Source organism: Gopherus flavomarginatus, chromosome 1 (assembly GCF_025201925.1).
Source record: "Gopherus flavomarginatus isolate rGopFla2 chromosome 1, rGopFla2.mat.asm, whole genome shotgun sequence".
In the NCBI taxonomy this organism is placed as follows: Eukaryota; Metazoa; Chordata; order Testudines; family Testudinidae; genus Gopherus; species Gopherus flavomarginatus.
In genome coordinates, this window is record NC_066617.1 from 24,387,203 (window position 1) to 24,412,629 (window position 25,427).

Genomic DNA, 25,427 nt, shown 5'->3' on the forward strand with positions numbered 1-25,427 from the left:
GAAAGGGCTCTATTATAGTCATTTAACAGCTTATGGCAGACAGATACTTTTGGATCATGACATATGTAAGTAAGGAGCTTTATTTTGGATCATGACATATGTAAGTAAAAGAGTAAGAAAGACGTGACCACTAAAGATTCATATGATACAGCCAGATCATCTATATGTATAGCTAAGGCCCTGACCCTGAAAATACCTAATCATATGAGTGTATTTCCATAAAATAATAGAGACACTGTATCTCCTAGAACTGGAAGGGACCTTGAAGGTCATTGAGTCCAGCCCCCTGCCTTCATTAGCAGGACCAAGTACTGATTTTTGTCGTAGATCCCTAAGTGGCCTTCTTAAGGATTGAATTCACAACCCTGGGTTTAGTAGGCCAATGCTCAAGCCACTAAGCTAACCTTTTCCTCCATAGATGAGTAGCTCCACTGACTTCCACATACTAAAGGTTTTTTCCCTCTATGTTAAGAAAAAGATTCTGAACTATTACACTATTTTCACTCTCATAATTATAAAAGAGAGAGAGGTATCATTATGAAATAAAACACTCTTTCTAGTGACTAAAACTCAGTTTTAGCAACTTACAATCTTTGCCTAAGCAATTTTCTCACTTATCTCAAGTTCTCAGCATCTACAGCTCACATAGTGGAAGAACCACCTTTCACCGATTCCGAGAGAGCTGGTCTCTTTTGTCCCTTTATGAATGGATCATTAAAATGTTTTTTGTTCCCTTTATATTTCCCCAGAGTCCATTGTCTTTGTCTCAAGAGCTAAGAAGACTTTCTTGGGATGCTCTGTCCCCATCCCCCACAGTGCTCCCTAAGCTCATTCCTCCATTGCTTGTTAGCTTGATTGCTTTGTTTACTTTATATGTAAGTGTTCTTCCATTGTCCTCAGCCTGTAATCAAACCAGTCAAATAGGTAAATCCATATTTCATTGTCTAGAGCAGGCTTGGTTTATGCCCAAACACATTGTAAGACCATATTTCCAGACCATGTATAAAAATAACTCTTTGTACACCAACTGTACATACATCACACAATTATTTGGGATTTTTGGGACCAGCATGTCATACTTCATATGACATTTTTTAGATACATATTATGATAATAGGATGTTGGGGTAGTGAGTGTGTCAGGCCCGATGTGAGTTACAGCATGTGGGTCCTCTGCCAGTTGGCATTGCAGGGATCTTAGGCTCACAGATAAAATACCTTATTTTAAATACTTTCCCCATGAATACTCCAACATGCTTTACAAGAAAATATAAACCCCATCAATAACTGCATAGGAAGCCAACATGCCCCCTTCCAATCTGTAGTGATACTGAAACATTTAATGTTGAAGCAGTCTGGTAATGATATCCTGATCTAAGTGAAAATTATGCAGAATCACTAAAAAAAAACCCATGCAAATGACAGAACAAGAGCATTTTGCCCAATTGCTGCACAGTAACTGCTGGATCAACTCTTGATAATGCAACGTATTTCAAAGTGAGGGTGGAGAGAAATATGGGACATTTCTGTGATCAGTACTAATGCTTCCCTTTGTCAGCAGTGAACCTATGTATGTAAATGATGACTGTCATCACACAGGGATGCAATGGCAAAGGTCAGAAAAGGGTGGATGCAATCATTATTGTCAATGTCCGCAGCTGTCAAATACACATCATAGTTTATTTTCTGTAGTGGTTCATTTCAGATTTACCATTATGTTTGTGATTCAGTAAAGAGAAACAAGGAAGGGACAATGGCCTCTGAGACAGTGGGTCAACTTTATTATACCAAAGTAGCTCTTTTGAAATCAGTGTGTAAAAATTGTGTAGGAGTGGAGAACCAGGCCAGGTAGATGTAAAGAAGAGGTTTGTATTGGCTACAACTCAAACTCATTGAATATTTTATAATGGTATTTCCACATTTACGCTGACATGAAGAGCATATTTGGATACAAACTGGCTAACCTTGTGAGGAGGGCGTTAAACTAGGTTTCATGGGGGCAGGTGACAAAAGCCCACAGGTAAGACAAAAACATGGAGACCTGGTAAAAGGGTTGGAATCTAGGGGCAGCATGGGCCATTATAGCTGGGATAAGGGCAGGGCCGGCTCCAAGGGTCTTGCCACCCCAAGCAGCCAAAAAAAAAAAAAAAAGCCACGATCCCAATCTGCAGCATTTCAGTGGGAGGTCCTTCGCTCTGACCGGGAGTGAGGGACCCTCCACTGAGTTGCCGCCGAATAGCTGGACCTGCCACCCCTCTCTGGAGTGGCCGCCCCAAGCATCTGCTTGCTAAGCTGGTTTCTGGAGCCGGCCCTGGATAAGAGAGACAAGAGAGAACATAGGGGGAAACCAAATCAGTATTTTAGATGTCTGTATACTAATGTGAGAAGTATGGGGAATAAATAGAAAGAACTTGAGATACCAGTTAATAAACATGACTAGGATATAGCTGGAATGACAGAGACTTGGTGGGATAATACACATATCGGTATAGGAGGGTACACCTTGCTCAGGAAGGACAGGCAAGGAAAAAAGGGAGGAGGTGTTGCCTCAGATATTAAAAATGTATACCCTTGATTGAGATTGAAATGGAAATAGGAGACAGACTTTTTGAAAGTCTCTGGGTAAGTAGAAAAGGGGTGAAAAACAAGGTTGATGTCATGGTAAGGGTCTATTACGGACCACCTAACCAGAAAGGAAAGGTGGATGAGGCTTTTGTTAAACAACTAACAAAACCATCCAAAGCTCAGAATTTTGTGATGACTGGGGACTTCAACTACCCAGACATCTGTTGGGAAAATAACTCAGCAGGGCACAGATTAGCCAACAAGTTCTTGGAACGTATTGGAGACAAGTTTTTATTTCAGAAGGTGGAGAAAGCTACTGGGAGAGAAGTATCAGAGGGGTAGCCGTGTTAGTCTTGATCTGTAAAAGCAGCAAAGAGTTCTGTGGCACCACAGAACTCTTTGCTGTTTTTAATAGGGGAGAGGCTGTTCTAGATCTGATTTTGACAAATAGGGAGAAATTGGTTGAGAATTTGAAAGTGCAAGGCAGCTCAGGTGAAAATGATCATGATTAGAGTTCATGATTCTAAGGAATGGTAGGAGGAAAAACAGCACAATAAAGATAATGGATTTCAAGAAGGCAGACTTTAGCAAACTCACAAAGTTGGTAAGTAAGTTCCCAGGGGAAGCAAGTCTAAAAGGAAAATCAGTTCAAGAGAGTTGGCAGTTTTTCAAAGAGACATTATTAAGGACACAAGAGCAAACTATCCCACTGTGTAGGAAAGTTGGGAAGGATGGCAAGAGACCGCCATGGCTTAATCAGGAGATATTCAATGATCTGAAACTCAAAAAAAGTCCTAGAAAAAGTGGAAACTGGGTTAAATGACAAAGGATGAATATGAACAAATAACACAAGTATGTAGGGACAAAATTAGAAAGACCAAGGCGCAAAACAAGATTAAACTAGCTAGAGTCATAAAAGGCAACAAGAAAACATTCTACAATACATTACAAACAAGAGGAAGACCAAGGACAGGGTAGGCCTGTTTCTCAATGAGGGAGGGGAAACAATAACAGGAAACATGGAAATGGCAGAAGTGCTCTATGACTTTTGTTTCATTTTTCGCCAAAAAGGTTAGTAGTCTAACATAATGAATGCCAGTGAAAATGAGGTAGAATCAGAGGCTAAAATTTACTTAAAGTTAAAAATTACTTAGACTAGTTAGATGTCTTCAAGTCACCAGGACCTGATGAAATACATCCTAGAATTTTCAGTACTGAGGAGATATCTGAGCCCTTAGCGATTATCTTTCAAAAGTCATGGAAGACGGAAGAGATTCCAGAGGAATGGAAAAAGGCAAATAAATTACAGGCCAGTCAGCTTAATTTCAGTGTCAGAAAGATAATGGAGCAAATAATTAAGCAATCAATTTGCAAACACTCAGAAAATAATGTGAGAAGTCATAGTCAGCATGGATTTGTCAAGAACACATCGTGCCAAACCAAGCTAATAGCTTGCTTTGACAGGGTAACAAGCCTTGTGGAGGGGGGAAGCGGTAGATGTGATATATCTTGACTTTAGTAAGGTTTATGACACTGTCTTGCATGACTTTCTCATAAACAAACTAGGGAAATACAACCTCTATGGAGCTACTACAAAGTGGGTTCATAACTGGTTGGAAAATCATTTCCAGAGAGTAGTTATCAGCAGTTCACAGTCATGCTGGAATGACATAATGAGTGGGGTTCCACAGGGATTGGTTTGGGTCCGGTTCTGTTCAATATCTTCCTCAATGATTTAATTAATGGCATAGAGAATACACTTATAAAGTTTGCGGACAATACCCAAGCTAGGAGTGGTTGCAACTACTTTGGAGGATAGGATTAAAATTCAAAATGATCTGGACAAACTGGAGAAATGGTCTGAAGTAAATAGGATGAAATTCAAGAAGGACAAATGCAAAGTACTCCACTTAGGAAGGTTCAATCAATTGCACACATGCAAAGTGGTAAATGACTGCCTAGGAAGGAGTAGTATGGAAAGGAATGTGGGGGTTGCAGTGGATCACAAGCTAAATATAAGGCAGTGTAACACTGTTGTAAAAAACCAAACCTCATTCAGGGATGTATAAGCATGAGTGTTGTTAGAAAGAGACGAGAAGTAATTCTTCGACTTTACTCTGTCGAAGGCCTGAACCAGAGTAATGTTTCCAGTTCTGAGTGCCACACTTCAGGGAAGATGTGGACAAACTGGAGAAAGTCCAGAGAAGAGCAACAAAAATGATTAAAGATCTAGAAAACATGACCTGTGAGAGAAGATTGAAAAAATTGGGTTTGTTTAATGTGAAAAAGAGAAGACTAAGAGAGGACGTGCTACACTTTTCAAGTACATAAAAGGTTGTTATAAGAAGGGGAGAGAAGAATTGTTCTCCTTAGCCTCCAAGGATAAGACAAGAAGCAATAGGCTTAAATTGCAGCAAGGGTGGTTTAGGCTGAACATTCCTAACTGTCAGGGTGGTTAAGCACTGGAATAAATTGCCTAGGGAGGTTCTGGAATCTCCATCATTAGAGATTTTTAAGAGCAGGTTAGACAAACCCCTGTCGGGGGTGGTCTAGATAAGGTGTTGGCAAACTTTTTGGCCTGAGGGCTACATCAGGTTTGCGAAACGGTATGGAGGGCTGGGCAGGGAAAACTATGCCTCCCCAAACAGCCTGGTCCCTGCCCCCTATCTTCCCCCTCCCACTTCTCACTCCCTGACTGCGCCCTTCAGACCCCCCAACCCATATAACCCCCCCCCACTCCTTTCCCCCAACCGCCACCCTGGGACTCCACTCCCTATCCAATCCCCTTGCTCCTTGTCCCTTGACTGCCCCCTCCTGGGACCCCACCACCATCCAACCCCCCTGTTCCCCATCCCCTGACTACCCGCCTCAAAACCTCCACCCCATCCAACTGCTCCCTGTCCCCTGACTGCCCCCTTACCATGCTGCTCAGAGCAGCAGGATTGGCTTATTGGAAAGCCTGGGAGGTAGCAGGGCACAAGCCGTGCTGCCCGCATGGCAGTGTGGCTGTGGGGGAGCGGGGAACAGCAGGGGAGGGGCCGGGGACTAGCCTCCATGGCCAGGAGCTCAAGGGCTGGGCAGGATAGTCCTGCGGGCTAGATGTGGCCTGCGGGCCATAGTTAGCCCACCTCTGGTCTAGATAACACTTAGTCTTGCCATGACTGTAGGGGACTGGACTAGATGACCTCTCAAGGTCCTTTCCAGTCCTATGATTCTATGATTACACTGCTCTACAGCCAAAATGCTTCTGAAATAAATGTAGTCCAACTTTACTAATTCTGGGTCACTGAGAACGAAAATGATGCTTAAAATTGTTGATTGGCTCTAGTTTTCAAGATATGCTATTGGGTCAGTATATACAACCCTTGACTTGGGAATGGCGGCGGATAAGTGAGTTATAAAGGGAAGGGAATCTCAACTTAAACCAGAAATGACTAAAATACATCTTTGACTGGATCTATGAATAAATCTATGACTGGGTTTGGACAGTACTTGCTTTTGAGGCAAAACAATGAATGATGCAATCTGAAGCTGGTATTGTGTCATACATGATATGAATTGCATCATGTTATTCCTAGAAATCATGGATGATGCAATCATATCGTAGCTTACATCACTCTGCTGAACAAATTGCCCTATATCAGCTCTAGAAATCATACAGTGTCGTGCTCTCTTATTTGTCAGTGTTTGATTTTGCAAAGGGGACACATTTCTGTTTAGCCAAAGTGAGCAGAGAGGCCTCGTACTTGTGTGAACAGTGCAGATAACTTCTGCTATGCTTGTGGTGAAGTGACTTTTGCATCACAAAAGCTCAGTATAACCACTATGGTTAAGAAAGCCTATGACCTTGATTTTGGCTGCAAAATTGGAGATCAGGACAAGAGGTAGGTGGGCCCCACACATATGCTGCAAGACTTGTACAACAAATCTTCGCCAATGGTTGAACAGGAAAAGGAAATCTATGCCTTTTGCAGTGCCAATGATTTGGAGAGAGCCAACAGATCATACCAGCAATTGTTACTCCTGCATGGTGCCTCCAGTTGGGAAAGGTGTGCCAAAGAAGAAAAAGTGGACTGTGCATTATCCAAACATTCCATCAGCTATACGCCCAGTACCCCACGGAGAAGGACTGCCGATTCCTGATGCACCAGAATCATTCTCACTTGAGTCAGATGAGGAAGAGGAAGAGGATGAAACTTCTGGTCCTGAACCATCAATGTCACAGGACCCACATTTTCTCCCATCCTCCTCCTCTGAACCACACCTCATAACACAAGGTGAACTGAATGACCTCGTCAGGGATTTGGAACTACCCAAGAGAAAGGCAGAGCTGTTGGGCTCCAGACTACAGCAGTGGAATCTCCTGGCAGGCTATCAGGGCAAATGGAGCCCATCAATGCTTGCAGACTATTGCTGGACAGTGACAAGAGATGCTCCATTTAATGAATACAAGAGACAAGCCAAGAAGCGCCGAGTAGACACTGAATAGGACTAAACTATGTACATAATAGTTTTTTTGCCTTTTGTTTCCTAATAAATTTTATTTATGTAATCCTTTTGCTGATTTTTAAAGTGTTACATAAACAGGACAGGTGAAATATTATCATGTAAAGCAACCATAAACACATGAAAAGACCTAGGTTTACAATTTATGATTAAAACTCTACTATCTACACAATATACATAGACATAAAATGTAAAAACTTAAATATCTTAGAAACAGCAGCCAGTCAGTTGTTTTAATTGTCATATTTGCATTCAGCACATCAAAATACATAATAAATATCACATTTTATCTCTGAAGCAGAGGACTTCTCAAAAACTGTAGATCAGTGTTATCTACACTGCTATAAACCATAAAGTTGTTATACAGAGTTGGACACTCTGTCACTTCCAAAGAATAAGAAGAAATATGGTGGAGTTAATTAGTAAAGCAGAATGGGAAACAGTTTTCCAAACCTCCAAAACTTTGAGATAATGAAAAAAAAATCTGAATTAGGAAGAGTCAAAATATTGAACATTTTCGCACTAAAAAAAATTCACTTTGTATAAATCAGAACTGGTTTAAGTCAACCATATTTAACTTTTTTTTACTAGAATCAAGTTTCTAAATGAACAGTTGTTTGAAACTAGAAAATGGAGTTTTTCATTTCAAAAGTTAAAAAATTAAATGTTTTAGCAATTTTGATTTTTTAAAAAAAGCTTTGAGTTGAAAAATCCATCAAAACTGACTCAGTCTCCCTAAAAGTTTTGTTTTTGACAAATTAATATTTTCTGTTCAAAAACATTTGGTCAAAAATATTCTCAACTTCTGTCAATTAGGTCCTTCCTTTCATAAAGTGTTTTTCCAAACTCCTTTTGCCTCAGCTTTGCAGAACTGCCTGCTTCCACATATCCCCACTTAACCACAGTCAGCCCTTCACATAATGAAGGAAACACACTTTACAGGACATTCCTCATAGGTAAGGCTAGGATTTTGTCAGTTATTTTTAGTAAAAGCCATGGGCAGGTCGCAGGCAAGAAACAAAAATTCGCTGAAGCCCCTAATTTACTAAAATAACTGGGGATGGAGGGCTGATGGGGGATAATTGAAGCCCATGGTTGGATGAGAGCCCGAGCCTTACTGCAGGGAGGGGGGCCAACACCCGCAGCCTATGGTGTCTCGGAGTTCTGGGGTCCCCCTGTCGGCTATGGCAGCTTTGAGCTCCGGGGTCCCTCTGCCACTCAGGGCAGCTGCTGAGAACTGTGGAGCTCCGTGCCCCCCCGCAGCAACTTGGAACTCAGGGTTTCCCCACCGCCCGTGGCAGCTCAGAGCTCCGAGGTGCCCCTACTGCCTGCAACGGCTGACAGCTCTGTGGCCCCCACCACCCACAGACGCTCGGAGCTCCGGGGCCGGCAGCTGATAGCTGTGGGGGTCTCCCCGCACCCACAATGTCTGAGAGCTGCCCCCACCAGCTGACAGCTCCAGTCCCACCAGTGCTGAGACATAAAGTGTCACATAGGTCTCTGGAAATCACAGAATCCTACATGACATAATCATATCCTTACTCGTAGATATTGTGCCAATCATGAGAATGCACAGTTAGATCTTACTACAGTGCCACATTAAAAAAATATCATTCTGCAGCACTCAGATGATTCCTCCCAATTACATGTTAATCAGATTCATTCCATGGAGCCCTTTCACCCAAATATTTTGAATTAGAACTGTTCATAGATTTTCACAGGGTGCTCTAATTCATAATCAATGGCACAATATGAACCAGAGTGATGTTGCAGCTAATGGTAAGTTCCAGTTCAGGTTGGAGCTCCATCACCCCCTTTCCCCTTAAACTTTGATGGGCCTTATCAAAAGGAACTCCAATTTAAGCCACATTCTGGCTTTGATTTTACCAAAAGAGAGCCAAAAACATGACCTCCTCATCTCATTTCTACTTATTACCCTGAAATTTAAAAATACATAAGCTTCCCAAAAATATTAGGTATCACAGACATGCCGAGGTAGAGCTAAAATTGGATAACTGAGTTATTTGGCCTATGAGATCAAATCCTCTAGTAGTAGTGTTTTTAAATAGACCAGAGATAGTACTGGCATGTGTTATACACCCTTAGATTTCTTTAATACATTCAAATGGAAATTAGAAACACTTTCTTATTCACACATACTGTATAAAACAAGCTTAATATTACAGAAGCTTAACTAAGAGGAAACAGAAGAAAATAAGTGATTTTTTTATTGCTGATTGTTGGATATTGTTCGCTGTTCAGGTACAGACTTTATATATTTGCAATTTGAAGGAGACTTGTTAACAGTTACTTATTTAAAAGTGTTAAAAAATAAAAACAAAAAACCAACACCCCCTCTCGCCCCCCAAAATGAGACCGTTTCACTCACTTTTGCTCACCTGCTTCCATAGACACTTTAAGGCAAACAGATTCATGTGCAGATGCTAGTGGCATGTAGCAACAGCTGGTTAATTGTTACCTTTCTTTGATCTGTTTCAGGTGATAGGAGTAATCAGTGAATGTTTAAAGAACTCCTGTATGATTACACTCCCTAAATGTTAATAATGGAGTGAAGGAGGAATATTTATTATAAAGCTTTGCTAATAGTTTTGCAAACAAGCAAATGCAATGCAGATCTTTATTACCTCTTAGGCTAAAAGCTCTAGCAAGCTTCTGGTTTTTTTAAATATGGATTTCTTTGCTAGTAAAATAATCACCTGTATGCCATATTTCAAGGCATTCTTTAAAACCTTCTAAAAGATTTCTCTCAAGATAGTAAAGTCAGATGGAAATGATGTAAGAAAGATCTGAGGTTTTCTGACACCTGCACAATGATATGTTGAGTCCATGATGACAGAGCTGGTCAGAAAATGGATTGTTTTTCCAAAGGAAATTTTGACTTTTAGTGAAAAAAATCAAAAACCAAAACCTTTTGTCCAAAAAATACTCCAAACAATTTTTGTATGGAAATGCACCAACAGTACCTTAAGGCGGGTGTAGTTCAGGTGCCTCATATCCTCATTCTCATCAAACTCCCTGGCCAGACTACATCTACCATGATGCACCATGGTCTCCCCTCTGTCTTAGCCATTGTTGTACATTCTGGGAGTCCTTTACCATGGTGTTCCATGAGAAATGTAATGTTAAATTGAGTAACTCGATAGCTTGGGTAGAGGATTCCTTGCTCATGGCCCTCCAGAGATACCCAGTTACTCAGAGTAAGCTGTCTAAGCACCAAGAATCCACTTCTTTAGTTAATGGTATGTTTGTCAGCTTTACCTATTTAGCCAACATTAAAAAGCTTTCTGCAAGTATTGTAAAGAGCAAAGTTTATAAAATGAAGGACCTTTCAAGATCCACAGGTCCTACACATGCCTGTTCGCAACAGGTAGTGTGCCTCACCTAGTGCAGGGGTTCTCAGACTTTTGTACTGGTAACACCATTCACACAGCAAGCCTCTGAGTGGCCCCTCCCCTTAAATATATGAAAAAGTGTTTTTAATGTATAACACCATTATAAATGCTGGAGGCAAAGCGAGGTTTGGGGTGGAGGCTAACAGCTCGTGACCCCCCACGTAATAGCCTCAAGGCCTCTTGAGGGGTCCCAACCCCCAGTTTGAGAACCCCTGACCTAGTGTATCAAATGCCCCAACAACAACAAATGACAAAGACTCACCCTATAGCCCATGGGTAAACACGTTTCACAAAACAATCACTGCATATTTGACCTCTCAGTCCTCATCCTCAAAGGAAACCCAGAACAACACCTTCAAAAAACAAGCCTGGGAGCTTAAATTCATATCTTTGCCAGACACTAAAAATCTCAATAAAATAATTTGTCCCACCTTTTATTTAGCTGCAACACTCTGATTACCTTTCCCAGGCCTGAAGAAAAGCTCTGTGTAGCTTGAAAGCTTGTCTCTTTCACCAACAGAAGTTGGCCCAAGAGATATTATGCCACCCACCTTGTTTCTCATAAAATGGAAGTTATTTTTAGCCCCACTTCCTGACTGTTAATTTAATGTTAATTGCCCTGCCAACTTCTGTATCAGTTCATTGTTGTGCCTGATCTAAAGCAATTTCTGGCAGATAGCATTCTCCATTACATTGGAAGCATTTTGGTGGGGCTATCATGTTTTTAGAAAGAAACTCATTTCCATCTAAATGAGAATTCTTTACACTGGCATTTCTCATCCATGCTAACAGCAGGAGAGAAATAGAGTGACTCTATTCAGAGCCGATCCCCATCATCCCTCTTTTCCCATCCTATATGGAAAAAAAGTGCTGAGGACCACCTCAATCTGGGAAATTGGGTAATTGAGGTATTATCTAATACCAGTAACAAAGACAAGAGGTGAGCCAGGGAGTCAATCCACAGGGCCCAGTCCAAGGGTTTCACTTCATACTTGGAATACTTCATTCATACTTGGAATACTTCATACTTGGAATACTTCATACTTGGAATTCAGCCCTGGTTCATCACCCTTAAACAAATCTGGACCAGATTATGGTTATGCATAAACCCATGTGAAATTAATAGGTTCAACTGAGTTTCATTTGGCATTTTGGGGTTTGTTAGACCTTGAAACTCAAAGCAAACTCAGGAGGATGAACCCGTTAAAAACCGAAAAAATGAAAACATTCCCATTAATTTCTCTAAGGCAGCTATGGAGTTTCACACAGGTGTAGGCAGGGCTTTTTGGAGATGAGATTTAAAATGACATAGTATTAATATTCTAGACTTGAGGCATGAGTTTGAACGAAAACCCAGGCTCTGATCACTCCAAGGTTATGGAAAAGTTTAGATTTGGATCCAAAGGTTGAAGTTTGGGCATAGGTGCTAGAACTAGGGTTGCAGAGAGTGCTGCTGCATCCCTTGGCTTGAAGTGGTTTCCATTATATACAGAGCTTACAGCTTCGTTCAGTGGCTCTCAGCACCTCCACTATACAAATTGTCCCAGCATCCCTGGGCTTGGGTCCCTCTTGTTACCAGATTTGCCTGTTACTTTGGGGTACGCTCATTTATTAGGGTTACTCTTTGGAGGGGTGAGGGTTCTCTAATTCTGTCAATGTACTGCTTGTGTCACTTGTGTTTTCAGACAGAGCTCTACATCTCCCTTCTGCAAGTCCCCTTCCAATGGAGCTATCCTGCAGGATCTAGGTTCCCCAGGGCTGGGTTCCTCCAGCTCCAGAATCAGATTAACACATACACACATTAACAGAGAGCGTGTCTGAGTGGACCGGGTCAATCGGCACTCCCAAGCTGACCCCTTATAAGTCCCTTATATGCCCTTGAACTCAGCAGGCTGGATCAAACATCACTTCCAAGCTGCTACTCTCATATGCCATGGGCACCGCACTGGAATAGAGTACACCTGAGCTGTCTGGATCAAACGTCACTTCCAAGCTGCTACTCTCATATGCCATGGGCACCGCACTGGAATAGAGTACACCTGAGCTGTCTGGGTCAAGCAGCACTTTCAAACTGCCACCCTTATGTGCTCCTGGACTCAGCACACCCCTATCCCCACTTTCAAGTTACAATTGTTCTGGTAGTAACCCACTTGATGAGCAAACCCCACAGGATTTTGGGCGCTGCAGGGATCTTTCGCTTAGGTAATAGAAGCATTGCTGCAGAGCAGATGGGGAAGCCAAAAACACTTAAGAGAGAGAGAGAAAGGCCTGGTCTACACTACGCATTTAAACCGATTTTAGCAGCGTTAAACTGATTTAACGCTGCACCTGTCCACACAACGAGGCCCTTTTTATCGATATAAAGGGCTCTTTAAACCGGTTTCTGTACTCCTCCCCAACGAGAGGAGTAGCGCTGAAATCGGTATTACCATATCGGATTAGGGTTAGTGTGGCTGCAAATCAACAGTATTGGCCTCCAGGCGGTATCCCACAGTGCACCATTGTGACTGCTCTGGACAGCAATCCGAACTCAGATGCACTGGCCAGGTAAACAGGAAAAGCCCCGCGAACTTTTGAATTTCATTTCCTGTTTGCCCAGCATGGAGCTCTGATCAGCACAGATGGTAATGTAGTCCCAAATCCAAAAAGAGCTCCAGCATGGACCATACGGGAAATACTGGATCTGACCACTGTATGGGGAGACAAATCTGTTCTAGAGCTCCGTTACAGAAGACGAAATGCCAAAGCATTTGAAAAAAATCTCCACGCTATGATACAGAGTCCACAGCACAGTGCTGCATGACAAGCGTAACGGAAAGCCAAAGAATCAAATGGACGCTCATGGAGGGAGGGAGGGGGGACTGAGGACTCCAGCTATCCCACAGTCCCCAGCAGTCTCCGAAAAGTATTTGCATTCTTGAATGAGCTCCCAATGCCTATAGAGTCAAACACATTGTCCAGGGTGGTTCAGGATATAGATTGTTAATTTACTCCCCTCCCCCCTGTGAAAGAAAAGGGAAAAAAATCTTTTCTGGACTTTTTTCAATGTCACCCTATGTCTACTGCATGCTGCTAGTAGACGCGATGCTGCGGCAGTGAACAACAATATCCTCTCCCCTCCCATCTCCGGTGGCAGATGGTACAATATGACTGCTATCCGTTGTCATCATCACCCGTGAGTGCTCCTGGCTGGCCTCAGGTGAGGTTGGCCGGGGGCACCTGGGTAAAAATAGGAATGACTCCCGGTCATTCCCAGTCGATGGTACAGAACGGCTGGTAACCGTCTTCCTCATAGCAATTGGGGGCTGAGCTCCATCAGCCCCCTCCCTTTCATGTCTAAAGAAAAGATTCTCTACTGCCTGGACTATCATAGCAGCGGGATGCTGGGCTCCTCTCCCCTGCACTGTTTAATGTCCTGCCTGGACTATCATAGCAGCTGGAGGCTGCCTCCCCCTCATTTTATCTCACTAACAAGTCAGTGTTTCTTATTCCTGCATTCTTTATTACTTCATCACACAAATGAGGGGACACTGAAACGGTAGCTCAGGAGGGTTGGGGAAGCAGGGAAGCAACGGGTGGGGTTGTTGCAGGGGCACCCCTAGAATGGCGTGTAGCTCATCATTTCTGCAGGATCTGACACAGAGTGGCTGTGCTCTCTGGTTCTCTGGTGCACTGGTTCTCTAGTACACTTGCACTATATTCTATGCAGGACTGACTCTATTTTTAGATACCATAAAGGAGGGATTGACTTGGGGAGTCATTCCCATTTTTGTCTTTGCGACCCCGGCCGACCTCAGCCAGGGGCACCCATGACAGCAGCAGATGGTACAGAACGACTGATAACTGTCATCTCATTACCAATTTACAATGGCATGGCAGACGATACAGAACAACTGATAACCATCTCTGCTATCTTGCAAAGGCAAATGAATGCTGCTGTGTAGCGCTGCAGTACCGCCTCTGTTAGCATTACGGTGTACGGTAGACATTACAGTGTAGACATTACGGTGACAGTAAAAAAAAAGCTGAACGGGCTCCATGGTTGCCATGCTATGGCGTCTGCCAGGGCAATCCAGGGAAGAAGGGCGTGAAATAATTGTCTGCCGTTGCTTTCACGGAGGAAGGAATGAGTGACGACATTTACCCAGAATCGCCCGTGACACTGTTTTTGCACCATCATGCATTGGGGTCTCAACCCAGAATTCCAAAGGGCGGGGGAGACTGCGGGAACTATGGAATAGCTATGGGATAGCTACCCACAGTGCAACGCTCCAGAAATCAACTCTAGCCTCAGACCATGGACGCACACCACCAAATTAATGTGCTTAGTGTGGCCACGTGCACTCGACTTTATACAATCTGTTTTACAAAACCGGTTTATGTAAAATCGGAATAATCCCATAGTGTAGACATACCCAAAGAGAAAGAGCGAGGGAGGGAAGCAACCAGCTTAACCATAAAAGTTATTTATTGCCAGGCAATAACCATGCAAGTAGAGGCAAACAAACAAAACAGTTACATTATTAAATCTAGCTTAAATTTGATTACAAAAGTCAGGTTTAGAAAACCACACACGTCAGGGTTAAAAAGCTATACCTAGAGTAGAAAAAAGAGAGAGAGAGAGAGAGAGAGAGTTGCATTCTCACCACTCCATGAAGCTTGAACTGGTTGGGGTTCCCAGATGGTGGTGATAGCAGAGGGTCCGAAGTGCTGGAGACAGACAGAGCCCCCAGCACAATCAGTCAGGAGAAGATGAAGTCCCAGTGGACCTGAGGCACGTTGCGCATACGCTAAGAAGACTGCAAGCCTACAGGAGACAGATATATCTTGAAGCTTTTTAAAAAACAAGTTCAGAAAGCTGAAGGCATTAAAATATAGTGATGCCACAGTGTATGTGCACTATATACCTTCATCTAGGAGTCTGAAGTTTAAAGTAGTTTCAAACAGATGTAAGGCTTACTGAAAATATGCTGACATCCGAAACATCCCCCATAAATTCAGTTTTAAGCTCTCAATATGCTTAGCTATTTCTCTTTCCCTCTCAATCTTTTATCACCTGGCTGCTGTCTAAATGGGAAGTAAAATAAAGGTGAAAATGTTTTATAGCTGTGAAATGGGAGCTCTGAATGCTTTCCAAATCAGGACTTAGTTTTAAGAATTCTTGTGCAAAGGAAGCTGGTGTTGCAATATGAATGTGCATTGTTGGCAGCGTTTTGCTTTAGAAGAAAATACTGACGTCTCTGGCAATTATAAAAAAGGGGAATAGTTGGAGTCATCTGAAAAATAGACTACAGTTTGCATTCTTATTACCTGGAATAAACCGCAATGTAACAAATATAAAATATTCAGGAGTTGGAAATATTTCAACCAAACTGAAGAGAGACAGTTAAAGAAAGTGTCAAGCAAATTGTTTCTGAGATACCTCTGTCAGGAGAATCAAGATCACACAAGCTGTGTCTCCAGCTGGTATGCTGGAGTATGGTTAGTAGCAAAGTGACTTTGAATTAATTTGATTTTTGTCTTTTGTTTCCCTTTTCCATATCTTAAATCTGCAGCATAGTTTATGCTGCCAGGCAGGCCACAAGATAAAAATATTTATCTTTATCCCATACCATCTCATAGGTAAGGAATGCTCCTGCCATCCCAATTGGCCAAGCTACCACTTGCCCTGCATTCACATTCTTCCATAAATTTCAGTTCTTCAAGGATGTCCAATGAATGAGTAATTTTGAATGAACAAATTCATAAAAAAAATTCAAATCCTGTATGTGAAAATTTATGTGAAGCCAGGGGCAAAATTTGTTAAACAATTGTTTGCTATGAAAGGTTCACCTATGACATGCAAAATTACCTACACTGATAACATTTGCCTCCACTTTATATACAATTTACTTTATGCTCATTCTTATTCATGATTCTTCCTCTGTATGTTTCCCTTCAGTGAGCAGTGACAGTGATGACATGGATTCCAATATGCTTTGCAATACAGCGTTCACCATGTGGTCAGAAGTTCCATTAAGCTAAATTTCTTTGTTTCAGATTTATAATAAAATCTATGAATGTTAATAGCCACAAAATGCATCTGCTGGTTGGCATTTATAAAGTTCATCGGGAGCACTTACACTTTACACGTCAGATGGGACTGTACAACATTAGCCCTGATTTACAAGCATCATTTATCAAAGACAACACCTGCTGCAGTGCAAATATCATACAAGGTCACTTTTTCCATTTAATACCTCTGCTGCAAAAAAATCTACTGGTTTTCTAACTTTTTCCTCTTTCCTCAACATTTCTGAAGAGAACTCTATTTCATTTTATCATCAGAATGTACATAACCATATCTAATTTCACATTTTCAGCATTTATATCATGGGAGAATCATACAACCATTCACTTTCATCTACTTTGCAAATGAGCAACAAATTCCTCCATCAATGCCCCAGGAGGAGATACCAAATAACTTCCATTAGCATTATTGGTGGTTGCTTGAATGAATCCCCATGCACACCATTGAGAGAACAGATATCAAAGTGTACTCTTAAAGTTTCAATTTATGTTTAATTGTGTAAGTTAAACCCATCCAAAATCCCGTGGAAGATTTACTTCCCTTGTGAAGCCTTTCTGAAGGAAATGTAGTCAGTTTCCTAAGGGAAGAAAACCGAGTCAATATTGCTTATAAGAAGTCAGATGATTTCCACTAATAAACTAACAATACACTTCCATGCAAATAAATAAACATTACAGCATAACAATACTAGGGGTATAACTTAAACCCACAACTGTAAAGCAAGGATATTGAGAATTAAGGCTTATCAATTCCTCTTCTCATGTTGTCATATCCAAAAATATAATTTGAAATAGCCGGTTTTGACCAGTAGTGTAAAAATTTATGCCTCTGGTTAATGCGAAGCCTCCTTGTTGTCGTCAGATATGTTGCCATGATGACCATAATATATCACCTCAGTTATGCCCCTGACAGAGTGCTGTGACATTCATTCCTCACAATTGTTCTGATTCATTCACTGTCCTTTGCTGAACATTGGTAGCTTTCTGCTAATAAAGTGAAAAGGCTGATGTGATCTTGACAGGCTGCCCATAAAAGAAGTCAGGTGGATGAAATGAGTAAGAAGATTAATTGATTGGTGTTGGCAAAGGGAGGAGAAAAGCACATTTTGTGGGTCTTCTGATTCATTGATTTATACAGTGCATTTTGCAAGCACAAAGGTATTTTGCAGAATTGCAAACTCTATAGAAAATGCAGGGCCCATTTTTGAAAACCCAGTCACTTTCATTGCATCTGCAATTTTTCCAGTACACATAACTGGAAACAGAAATTATGTCACAGACATGTAGGTAGCTGGTCTACAGGTATCAAGTACATGGAAGTCCAAATGATGTCAATTGCACCCATGAATAATTGGTACAAGGCTCCCTCACTCTCCACTTTGGTCAGCCTGGTTGGCCTCCTCCCTCCATGAAGAAGCTCATGTTGTATCCTCCTCCACTTGTTGCTAATAGTGCTAACTGGGAGCAATGCCTGTGCTCATTTTACAATTGTGTCAGACTCTGAAGTGGCACAAGATGCTGATAGTGGTGGAATGATGCACTAATTAAATGTAATTCAAACAAGAAAAAGCCAAGCCATTGTGGCTGAAATAAATGTCATTAAAGTGGAGATGGATTTGGCCCAATGTTTTATAATTAAATTGTTGTGGGCTTTCCATTCAGAACAAAGTGCCAGCTCATTCACTTATTAGATGCCAGAGCTACTTAGCTTCATTTCATGGGTCTTGCACATAAATTGTTCATGAGATTCACTGGTACAGAGAAGCCCCTGAATGTATATATTAATTTATGTCACAGGGGTTCCTTTGGCTCCAAAGCGCAGATAGAGGGGTCTTAACCGCACATAGTTGCTAGCTAGCTATTTATACAATGCCAATCACTCTAGTATCTGAATAAACAGGACTAAGTAGGTTGTTGATGAGTGGTTCTCTCTTCCTCTCATCCACTGGTAAGGAGGAGTGTTCTACATTAGTCATAAATGTGTGTGGTGGAAGGGCAGAGGCTAAAAAGTGTTTTATTCTTATCCTCATTGTTGTAAAAGAAGGCAAACAAATGGGTCTTTGAGTAGAAGACAGTAAGATTTGAAATCAGCCTGATCTCTTGAGGAAGGAATTTCCATGTGCGGAGATAAAGGAAGAAGGAAGCATGCGTCGGGACCTTAATGGGGCCCTGGGTGATCACTACTTCCCACCACCCAACACAGATGTAATGAGGTTAAGTGGTGTCCATATAAAAGAAATTAAAACTACTGATTATTCCTCAAGAAAGGTTATTAATGACTTTTGACTATAAAGGCAACACAGACAAAATAAGAAAAGCAGAATTAAAGACCAGCACTAAAGGAGGATTAATATAAATGGCAAATTATATGGACGGCAAGCACAAGTACATGTAATATTATGCATCAGGTACTTACTACTATTTTTAGTACTGCAGTATTTATATAACCTGAGGTCAAATTATCCTGACACTACTATTCTTAATACCGTAGTGTCAACACAACTTGAGATCAAATCAGCTCGAGCAACCCGGACTTCTTTACTCTGTAACCTTACCCTGCTTTCATCCGAAAAATACGTTACCCTTTAGTCGACCGTTCTCTCCACTGGCCAGGTACTAACAGTCACAAAGTTCATGTTCTTTCGGTTCTGGGGATGAGGGTTGGGTTTACCAACACACAAACACACACACACACGTTTGTGCCTTCCTACTTTTTATCTCATCTACTGGCCGTGTTTTAAAACAGACCAACCAATCAGGTTAGGTGGTGGTTGTGGTTACTTTGATATCCAATTGTTTTGGTTTTGTAAGTGATGCACAAGGAGATAACTTATCTTCATATAGCCCATTGTCTCGACTGTGGGTAGTGTGATTTTATAAGCTATGTCTGAAGGCCTAACTTATTTCACCACATAAGAGTCAGCATAAAGCATTATCTGGTTGCAGCATGTCTTGACCACAAGCCTAATTTTGCAAAGCTTGCTTTTTAAAGCTAATTTTAAAAGGCTGCCTGTCCAAAAAAAAAAAAAAAAAAAAAAGTGCTCTGATTAAGCTTTTCAGATGTGACTAACTAAAGCTGGGCACTAAATCCATATGTAGATGATGTGTCATTCCATATTCTTAATGAAAATATGCTTATGATATGAATATGACATAACTGAGACATACTTTATGCAAGATGGCTCATGTGAGATATCATTGGAAACACTGTGATTTACTGAACGCGATTATCCACTTTATGTGCCTGTATCATTTCTTTATCTGAAGTTAGGAATATTGACTATGTATCTGTATTTCAACTGTGCTACTCTGGGTGACTGCTAACACTTCAGGTACAACAATGGAAAAGCCAGACAGGGCGGATGGCCCATCAGCGAGGACAATGGACTGTGAAAAGCTTGACCTTCCTGTGGATGCTCCATACTGCCACTGACTCATGGATGCTGTGATACTATAGAGTCAGGTGGTCTTGTCACCTGATACTAAAACATTTCCTGGGACTTCTTGTAACTTTCCACTGTAAGGGAAGGGGGGTCAAGTTTGGGAAACAAAGGATTCCTGCCTTATGTAAATACTATTTAAGGGTGAGGAGGAAGGCAAACAGGACTCCTCCTCTCCATGTCCTGTCTGCCCAAGAAGGAAAACTGAAGGCAAGAGGGGAGTCCAGACTGAGACGGGGGTCTAGTCTGAAAAGGAATATAACTGGAACTCTGAACCACAGAAACTTTGCAAACTGCCTGTAACAATGTCTAGGGTGTGAAATACTATTTGTAACCAATTTCTTTAGTGAAACTAGCTTAGTTTGCGTGTTTGATTTCATTTCCTTAGTAATCTGCTCTGTTCTGTTTGTTACTCCTTTTACCACTTAAAATCTGCCTTTTCTAGTTAATAACATTTGTTTGGTTTAAACTTAGTTTCTGTAATTTCTAACAAGGGATGGGGGGAAGAAGGGTGAACACCTCTTTCCACATTGAGGGAGGGGGCAAATTTCATAATCTATTGGTGGGTCTGCACTCCAAGGAAGGTGGACATCTGAGTGCTGGAGCAAGTCCCTGACTCTGAGTCTTCCCAGAGCTGATCTGCAGCTGGTTGTGGCCCTACCTGTATGTGTGTTAGAGCAGGTTTTAAGAGCCTGGATCAGCAAGACAGGTTAAAGGGGGCCCACGCTGGCAGAACAGGTAGACTCAGTGGTATCTCAGCACTCAGATGGCTTCCCAAGGGGTCCAACCCATCACACTTATATTCACATTGAGTACTGCACAAGCAGTCCCATTCATTTTAGTGCAGCTGCTACTCCTGGACAAAAATGGAAGCTAGCCCTTGTGAATAGGTCGTTTAGAGTAAAATGTGTCTTCACCACTAGCGCTCAGTACTACATTCTCTGAGAGATACAATCATATCATATTGTTTCTATTTATTGTAATATTCTTGTCTATTCAAATTAACCTGTGGATTTACTATCTGGAGAGAGTGAATCAAAGAGCTTCAAAGGACTTAACAGAGGATTAAGCATTGATGTGAATAATAAGACTATCATCTGAGGTTACATTGGCTACAATACAGATTTATATAAGAGCTACAAGCACTCATGCTTGAAAACATAATCTAGTCACTAAGGGGCAGGTTACGTGCTGGCTCGAGGAACTAAAGAGGCATATAGCATTGAGGAAAGTGTACTATTTTTTAAATAAATGTGTACTTCTGGATTATTATCATCCTCCTGCTATATGGGAGGCAAAGCGTTGCCGGTAGCTCAATCCTGGGAGGTTGTACACATCTCCAGAAAGGAGGATAATTACCATAATTCAGTTGCTGGTGCTCAAATGGACAATACAGTGATTCCACTTCTGGTGGGCTACCTGTGCCCTCCTGGCAAGACGCAAGGGCCTAGGACAAACCAAAGGACTTTGAAATGGCTAAAAGATTCATAGGTGCCAACGCTGTGGATGCTCCGGGGCTCAAGCACCATATAAAAAATAAAAAGGTCTTCTCAGCACCCAAGAGCCAGAGCTTGAGTGTGGAATGTGATGAGTTCTGTGCTGCTAAAAACTTCTGCCCTTGGGGCAGGAAGTTTGTTTATAAACAGAGGCAAGATGATTAAGATAAGAAAGGCTTGTCATCAAATTAAATTAAGGATCCTTAGATGATCCTGAAAGCATTGCTTCATCTATCCTTAACACTGGGGGTGACTGAGAGGAGAGGAGCCCATCTAACCTTGCAAGTAAAGGCTACGATTTAGGTAAGATAATATGCATTAGAAGCCTTTTGTTGTTTTAAGAATTGTCCTCTATGTGTTTTGAGCAAGCGGTTCTGTCACTGCATTTTCATACTGGTCACAACAGGCTCCTGAAAGACAGTCTATGGCAGGATCCAAAACCCAGTTGGCCCTTCTGATGAAACACTGCTGGTGAACAACAATGCTGGGGACCCAGTCTAAGAATGGAGTGAATCGTGGTTTCCATCCTGAGAGAAGTACAGGTATGGGCCTGTCATCACAGAGACACTGAGTGAGAGGTCAAAGGTTCACCCTTGGAACCATATGTGGCAGGGTGTGCTGAGTCAGGAGCTGACTCTGCATCCTGTCACTCAAATCCCCATCAACATAGGTTAATTGAGACCTAACTGGAAAGTCAGTCAACGGACTAGAGCTACAGCTGAAGGGCTACTTAGAGGGGGAAGCAACCCCAGCAGCTGAGCATGTAAATCGGAAGTGGGGAAGCAGAGAGCCAGAGGAAAGGCAGAGCTGGCGGCTGCTAGCTTTGGGGAAGAGAACAGAAGCAAGGGGAAGCTACCTGGGGCTTGTAAATATCAGTACAGGCAGAGGCCTGCTTGAACAACAAAATAAAACAGTGTGGTGGTGAAGTGGTGTGGTCTGTCCTTAAAGCCTGAAAGGAGTCACTGGTGACCACCCCATGACACCATAACATCCGTTTCTGTTCCCCAATAGGCTACATTTATTGCTGTTTTTAACAATAAAAGTTGGGAGGTTAACAGGCAGGGTCTGTGTTTCCTCTTGTACAAGTTCTGAAAATCCTCAGCCACAGGAAAACTTTATTCAGACTTCAGACACTCAAACCATAATAAGTTTGAGTCACATGGTTCATTACAGTGCACTATTCAATTGCTTCCAGTAAAGACTTGAATCTGTCAGCGTGCTGGTGAGCCATTTGCTCATCTGCAAACCAAAGTATTGCTCTCTATTCTCTGTAATAGAAAATCCACCCAAGGCTACTGTAATATGTGATACAAACTGTGTCTGGAAACCTCACATATCTTTAATGGTCTACAGTGTACAGACAGATAATTAAATATCAACGAGGGAAAGATGAATGCAGAGGTCTGAAACTGCCAATAGATGTAACGGAGAGACACGGTGAGTGAGGTAATATCTTTTCTTGCCTCACTTTCGGTTAGTGAGAGACAAGCTTTCAAGCCACACAGAGCTCTTCTTCAGAGTCTCTTTCACCAGCAGAAGTTGTAATATCTTTTATTGAACCCTCACCCACCTTGTCTCTCTAATATCTTGGGATCAGCAAGGCTACAATTACACTGCATACAATAGATGTAATAAGCACCTACAATGACAAGTGCTTGGTAGCACTCTTGGCCTAATTGTAGCCCCAGGGTAACACCGCTGGTTTCGGTGGAGATAAACCAGCGATGATCTGGTCCAATATGCTAAGACTATAAACTGAAGGTGAACTTCATCCCAAATGAAACATTGACTCAATGCCTAATTTTTAAACCATCCAAATCTGGATATAAATAGACATTCTAATATTGATAAATCCACGTGAACAATGGGCACCCCACCTTCCACATGAAACGATCTTGATGGGTTGTTGTTGAGTGAACTAAACAAAGAGATCGGAAATCATCCCTTTACAGACTCTGTAATAGACCCAGTTGGGTCTGTTCTTTGCCTCAGATTAAACAATGTTAAATTTTAAGCTGCTCTCTCACTGGTTGAACTTCATTCAACTCCAATCGGCAGAGTTTGTCTGCCTGTCTAAAGCACTGCTGTAGCAACAAGGTTATTCAGTTGTTCAGGTTATTTCCTAAGGGAAAAATGCTCAGGTAAAGTGCTTTTCTAAGTGGTGAGTGCCTAAAGAACAGACAGCACGTTGCAAGTGAATGAAGGAATAACAGATTGAATATGCTATTATATACATGTCTGCCCAGATTGTTACCGTTTCATCTCTCACACGGTGGATACTGGCAGAGATCTCTTGGAGTCAGTAGACACATAACCACTGAATTGGCAATAATCTAGTTACTAGACCTGTCTGCCACTTGTTTATAGTTGGTAAAATGCCATAATTTCTATTTAGAATATTATTGTGCTTGAGCATCTGAATTCATTGGATGAAATGCTATTATTTAGATAAACTCATTTGCTGTACCTAAACTGGCCAGAGTTAGCATACTAAAGGTATGCGCTGTATCACTGCAGGAATTTGGAAGACTAGTATCTTATTTTAAGATCAAATATTTAAAGAAAAATAAATGTGAAATTAACTTCAGAGTGTACTAAGGCAAAGCATTGATTCAACAAAGCACTTAAGGACAGGCTGAACTTTAAGTATATGCTTAAATTATGACAACATAACACTGAGGACACAGAACACATGGTCAGAAGGTGGCACTTCCAGTTTTCGCACAGAACCATCTGTCACAGATGTCTCAGGCAAAGGTTTTTGCATTCCCAGTCCTGTCTGTGCACTGAGTGGTGAAATAGGTACTTGGCAAGGCTAGGGAAAGCAACGGGAGAGCTGCCATTCACTGAGTCTGTATCAAACTCATAGCCACGAGGCCTCTTGGCCCAGTCCTGAGGCAGAGATGACACAAAAGCTTCTCACTGCAAGCCATCATAAAGAGTACACCGCAGGCTTACATGCTTTGGCAGGCTTTGTTCTGGAAGGGGGAGGAAAGGGATTTATTTGCATTTTGGTGGCTTTTGCATAATCTGAACAACACTGATAACATTATCTGATTACAAATCATACAGATTCTTATCACATGCCCACCCCAATTATAAATCTCTGATGTATGATTCATAGATTCATAGACTCTAGGACTGGAAGGGACCTCGAGAGGTCATCGAGTCCAGTCCCCTTCCCTCATCGCAGGACCAAATACTGTCTAGACCATCCCTGATAGACATTTATCTAACCTACTCTTAAATATCTCCAGAGATGGAGATTCCACAACCTTCCTAGGCAATTTATTCCAGTTTTTAACCACTCTGACAGTTTGAACTTTTTCCTAATGTCCAACCTAAACCTCCCTTGCTGCAGTTTAAGCCTATTGCTTCTTGTTCTATCCTTAGAGGCTAAGGTGAACAAGTTTTCTCCCTCCTCCTTATGACACCCTTTTAGATACCTGAAAACTGCTATCATGTCCCCTCTCAGTCTTCTCTTTCCCAAACTTAACAAACCCAAATCTTTCAGCCTTCCCTCATAGGTCATGTTCTCAAGACCTTTAATCATTCTTGTTGCTCTTCTCTGGACCCTCTCCAATTTCTCCACATCTTTCCTGAAATGCGATGCCCAGAACTGGACGCAATACTCCAGTTGAGGCCTAACCAGCACAGAGTAGAGTGGAAGAATGACTTCTCATGTCTTGCTCACAACACACCTGTTAATGCATCCCAGAATCACGTTTGCTTTTTTTGCAACAGCATCACACTGTTGACTCATTTAGCTTGTGGTCCACTATAACCCCTAGATCCCTTTCTACCATACTCTTTCCTAGACAGTCTCTTCCCATTCTGTATGTGTGAAACTGATTGTTCCTTCCTAAGGGGAGCACTTCGCATTTGTCTTTATTAAACTTCATCCTGTTTACCTCAGGTCATTTCTCCAATTTGTCCAGA